The following is a 6,000-nucleotide window of genomic DNA, read 5'->3' as shown; positions in this document are numbered from 1 at the left end:
AAAAAAAATTCTTACTAACCCCAGACTTTTGAATGGTAGTATATATAATATACATATTGCATCGTACTACTGGTAATGATAATGAGCTAGATTACTATGGATGGAGGTATAGTAGTTATTTTGGTTATTAAACCTGAAATTTCTACCTCAGTCCAAGCAGGAGTGTCCCATGAAATGGGGGACCAAAGACCTCCTCTGTCAAAATTAGCCATTCGGAAAGATTCTTTGTATAAAAAACTGAGTAATATAAGTGATATTAAAAGGCAGTCAGACATCTACAGTACCTTATCACTACAAACAGAGCTCAGGAGGGTATCTGGGATGATCCAGTTAACTTGATGGGTGGCCCAGATGGATATGGATTAATGGCTCTTATTCAGCAGTAATTAGAACAATGCATATCACATTGCAGTCCTAAGGCCAGAGTTCTGATCCGAACCAGCACTGTTTTCATCAAGGCTCTGCCAGCAATGACAAATTCATCTGATCATCTACCTAAAGCCAAGAATCTAATACATAAATTCACAAGTCTCTTGCACAGTGCTGAGTCAAGCCCACTTGCACATGAAGAGCACAAATCTACTCTTTTGCTTGTTGAATCATGTCAGTTTTTATAAATGATGTGACTCAACTTTTCTATTAGAGTAAAAATATGTTATGTTTACAAATATCCTGAACACAGGTTGTAACACTTCTGGGAATAAGCATATCCAAAGCACTAGGTAACAGCTTGTTGCTGAATAATGGCCCCAAACAAAAAGCGAACCACTCAAGGCTAGTCACCAGCTAATGTCATTCTTATCAGAAACTGCAGACTGTAAAGAATTCCCAAGCCTGGTTACAGCATATTCTCTGGAAATTGCAAGGGTAGAGATGCTGATTCATCTGAGGGAATCTTTCTACGAACGCAACTGAAGGGTGAACTTGCGGTCTTACCATCTGTCTGTGTGTCATAAGAGGCTTGGCTGAGCGGATGGGTGAGTGGGGACATAAGATTGTTTTTCTCCTGAGTCATGTGCTGTAAGACCCCCATAGAGTTCACACTCTAGCCTCCTCCTTCTCGGTCTTTCCTGAGTTAAGGAACCTCCCTAAAGATGTGGAGCCAGAATGCAATGCACTGCAAGATTTCCAAGAGAAATCATGTACAAATATTCTTTAAGATATTCAAGATTTCTGGACATAAAAGACGGCAACTAAGGTAAACAATTGGTTGTTTTTTCAAAAAAAAAAATGTAAAGACTGTTAAAAAGACAACCTTCTGAACATGAATATATAAAGGTACTATGCCATAGCTGAACCTAGTAGTTTGTCCAGGCCACACGTGAGTTCTGACACCTTGGCTTAGCTGCTGCTTCCTGCATGTCAGGCCTAATTACAGCAGAACCTGCTTTAATACAAGCTGTAGCTATGTTTGACTATTTATTTAGTCTTTAAGGCTACATCTGATATATATGTATATATAAGTAAAATGTTATTCTTGAAAGACAAAATGAAATTCTTAAAGCAAATATGCAATAGAGCATACAAGTCGAACCGATGCTTTTTATGATGCTTTTACTTATTTTTGCATATTTTTATAGCTGTAGTTGACCTTTATTGATATTGCATTGAAAGAAGCAACCACCCAGCATAGGCTTCACATTTGGGATGACATGAAGATAAGTAAATAAAAAAAAAACATAAATTTCATTACTAAATAAATTAATCATTTTATACAAAATACAAAAAACAGCATTAAAGTTGGCATGAAATTAAAATTCTCATTTAAAGTCATTTTAATTAGTCTCTGTCTGTAATATGTTTGCCAATCCTGATATTCTAAATCTATTTTCTCAGGAAATCAAGAATACAACAATAGATATTATTGCTGTACTGTAGGGGTGCTTATTAAAAGAAAACGAGAGAGAGATAGAAAGTGAGAGAAAAAAAAGTAGGAGTATGACAAAGAGGAATGTGAGCATCACAAAAGAGGGGTGTGTGAACATGAGACACTTTATCAAATGCTAATTTTACTATTTTTCCCATAATCAACCTCTCTTGCATAAGTAAGCAGCTGAATTAATTCTGACACATATGCAAGGTTGCATCCACACCTACCTGATTAAGAGCACATCTTTACCTGCAGTACATGTATTAATATGCCACATGACCCTTTGACCTCATTTACACCAACAAGGGGTCAAAATTTCACCAGTTAGCATACACTATAGTTAGCACCTGCTGGTTGATATGGCAACTACACCATCTGAAAGCAAAAAAAAGCATCTTTCTCCATTGTTGGCCACTCAAAATTAGCTGTTTATTTTTTGCAAGCAGCATTGAAATTGCAAATACAGTGTCCAATTAGTTTTTGTTCAGATAGAAACGCATGACTGACAATTCTGAGAAAAAAAGTCAGAGTTGTGAAGTATTAACCCTTTTATTTTCCTCTGCATTTATATTTTGCAATTATGAGTTTATATTTTGCAGTTATGAATTTTTTTCTCAAAATTCTGACCGTGCAATTGTTTTTTGTTTCTGCCACAGAATAAAAATAAAAAAGGTAATCAAGACTTTTAATCTCACAATTCCAACTTTTTTATATCTCACGATGAGAAACAGACTTTGGGACAATATAACGTTGTAATAAAATTAATAATAATATAATAATAATAAATAATACACACACAATTATGTATTACAATGTTATGTGTCTGAAACGATAAGTATGTCGTGAAAGTATATCGCCACATGGAAATGTTGGGCGCAGCTAAGTAACCTGAACTTGAGGAGTAAGCACCTTTGGCGATAGAAATGATTGTAAATGAGCATAAGCCCCGTACGGTCCGCCATGCTGGTTTGTTTACATCTAGCTACCACAATTCCTTTTGCTCAGTCAGTTTGGCGTGACTTGCCTGGAATGCTACAAAGTTGTGGTTTGAAGTCGTGACTTACAGGCTCAAAAACCTGCCTGGAACGCAGCATTAGTCTCCTTTGAAAATGTGCTTTCTGGGCCAGATCGTCGGTCTTTGTTTTGGTTTGTAAACCCACCCACTGCCAGTTTACCCAACTGTATTTCAGCAGCCCGGGTTGCCAGTTGGCGAAAACACAGCGTATTTCATTTCATTCATCGTCATGTGCGTTCGTTCCTGTTGGTGTCGTCAATCTGGCAACCTGCGTGTGGGTCAAGTCTGAGGAGGAGGGGCCTGGTGAAAAAAAAACCCTCTCCAATATTTTGAATTTGGTCTGCAATACCTAGTTCAACCACTCGGTGTCAATCCTACATATGGCACCTTTAATTATTATTTTTTTTTTAACAGCACTAATGCACTTACATATTAGTCACAAAATCAATGTTTAATCATGATACCTATATATCTCAACATCATCTTTGCTTATAGGCTACTGTATAATGATCCATGAACACTATAGTGTACATCCTGTTATGCACCTGTCAAGATGTGTCATGACAAACTGTCACTGGCACTATGACTCATTTCCATGATTTTCATTTGAAGTGAAGTCTTAAGGAAACAGATCTGACTATCCATCAGGAAAAGATGCCTTGCGAACCCATAAACAACATCGCTCTAAAATGTTTGCGCACATGAGGGGAAATTATATTACTTTGTGCAGTGGCCAAGGTCAGCCGCTACCGATCTTCCCCGTTGTCACATTGTAAACACATGGGATCAAGGCATCGGAAATTCTCTTTTGTCAGAATAACATATTTGAGGATAAACGTAATGATTTTTGGTATGGCTGTTGGAGAGCATGAGTTCAGAGGTGCTGTAAGCTTTTGTTGTTTTCACAGGCAAAGTGCTTGAATAATGACGTCGATCACTTATGCTTTCTTACTCGTGTGATTTGTCGACAAAGCAGGTATAAAGTGCACACCAGACGTAACAGGACGAAACAGATTAAAACATCTCTCATCGTAATCATTACTTTGGTTTTAGGAAATTAGTTGAGTAAACACAGACACAATAGTTAGTAACTTCAAACAAGATGTTAGTGGTCAACTATGAAAACCCCCTTAAGAAAAATGGTTCCCAAGCTGTCAAACCTAATAAATATACAAAGTAATGCTGACATTCTGATTTTTAGAGAACCTTAATTGTTTAGCGTCTCCAAAAGTAGCCCTCTTTTGGATTTTAGGAGATTAAGTAAATTGTATAATGGGTTTTTGCAGTTCTTATAGGTCATAGATCACTGGAACCAAAAATTCCAGAGTATTGGGCTGTCACCAAAAACTCTTTCCAGCAGCAGGACAGGAAATGACGTGACTTTTTAAACAGACTAAATGAAAGATCCACATTGCAATTAGGAAGCACAATAGGAACATCCTTCTCCACATTGGGGTTAAGAGTTATGACACTCCTGGGAGCTCCTGTGCTTTACAAAAACAAGCCTTTTGAGTTTGCAGCCTACTCACACTGACCCTGGTAGGATGTTCACAGTATCAAGATCTGCATCAGCAAAGGATTCAGTGAGTCTGACTTTGGGCCACTGATTACACCTACAATACATGTCAGCTCTGTATAAGAGTTGTGGGTCAGAAGTGAGGAAGAACCTTACACAGATGTCACATAAATTGCTGAAATTATTCGTATAGCTTTGTGTTTTGTCAGAATGCTTTATGGGTTAAAAGTGCAGTGACAAACCTGTGCCTTGACTTTGAGTTTTAAAAATATTCAGAAAAGCATAATTTTTTTTTTCCATATTATTTTGCACATTTAAGAAAATAATAATGCATTTGTCAAGTGCCTGAAAAAAACCATGTCCCCTTCATCTAGTACATTAACATTATTTTTTTTAGTAATATAAACCATTTTAAAAAGATGCTTGCCCCTAAATTGTTTGTTAGTGCAACAGATTGTCATTAGTGTTATGATGTTAAAAACCTTTATTCTGAAAATACAAAAAGCTGTGGAAAAACACTTCCAAGGTTAAAGTTTAGAGTTACAAGGGTATTTAATTTGGGGTCAGTAAAATAATCAGCAAGGATACATTAAATTGATCAAAAGTTAACAGTAAAAGCATTTATAATGTTACCAGTGTTGGGGAAAATTACTTTTAAAAGTAATGCATTACAATATTGCATTACTTGCTAAAAAAGTAACTAATTACGTTACTTTGTTACTTGTTATTGAAAGTAATGCCTTACGTTACTTTTGCATTACTTTTTAAATCTGGGCTGGGCTTGCTTGTTTGCTTTTAATATAAGAAGTTCTATTTTTGGCAAATGTAAAAGCCCTTTTGCACAAAAAGCCTCAGGCTGAAGGAAATGTAAATTCACATCTGTACAATAGAACGCAGAAGAAAAAAGTTCAACACTCTTCAGCAATAAAAAAGAAGAACAAATGTAAGTTTATCTTGTGTAATTTTTGCTTAGTATTACATGTCTGATCTTTAAGGTCTCTGTGTGTCTGTGTGTGTGTGTGTGTGTGTGTGTGTGTGTGTGTGTGTGTGTGTGTGTGTGTGTGTGTGTGAATTAATGCATGTTCACATTTATTTTAGAACTAAAGTAACATCTTACTCCCGATTTCTCACAACATGGGGACAGCAGAGTTTTCAATCAATAAATGGGGGGGGGGGGGTTACTGGCATTACTTATTTGAAAAAATAACTCAGATATTCTCTTGTAAATTAAAAAGTAATGCGTTTATTTACTAGTTACTTGAAAAAAGTAATCTGATTACTTTACTCGCATTACTTGTAATGTGTTACCCCCAACACTGAATGTAACAAAAATTCTATTTCAAATACATGCTCTTTTAACTTACCATTCATTAGAGAATCCTGAAACAAAGTTTTCACAATAACATTAAGCAGCACAGCTGTTTTCAACATTGATTATACTAAGAAATGTTTCTTGGGCAGCATATCAGCATATTAGAAATATTTCTGAAGGATCATGTGACACTGAAGACTGGAGTAATGTCTGCTGAAAATTCAGCTTTACCTCATACAAATACATACAATTTTAAAGTGCATTAAAATAGAAACAATTATTGTAAA

The sequence above is a fragment of the Cyprinus carpio genome, unplaced genomic scaffold, assembly GCF_018340385.1.
Source record: "Cyprinus carpio isolate SPL01 unplaced genomic scaffold, ASM1834038v1 S000006482, whole genome shotgun sequence".
NCBI classification, from domain to species: domain Eukaryota; kingdom Metazoa; phylum Chordata; class Actinopteri; order Cypriniformes; family Cyprinidae; genus Cyprinus; species Cyprinus carpio.
Note: the sequence above shows the minus strand (reverse complement) of the source record.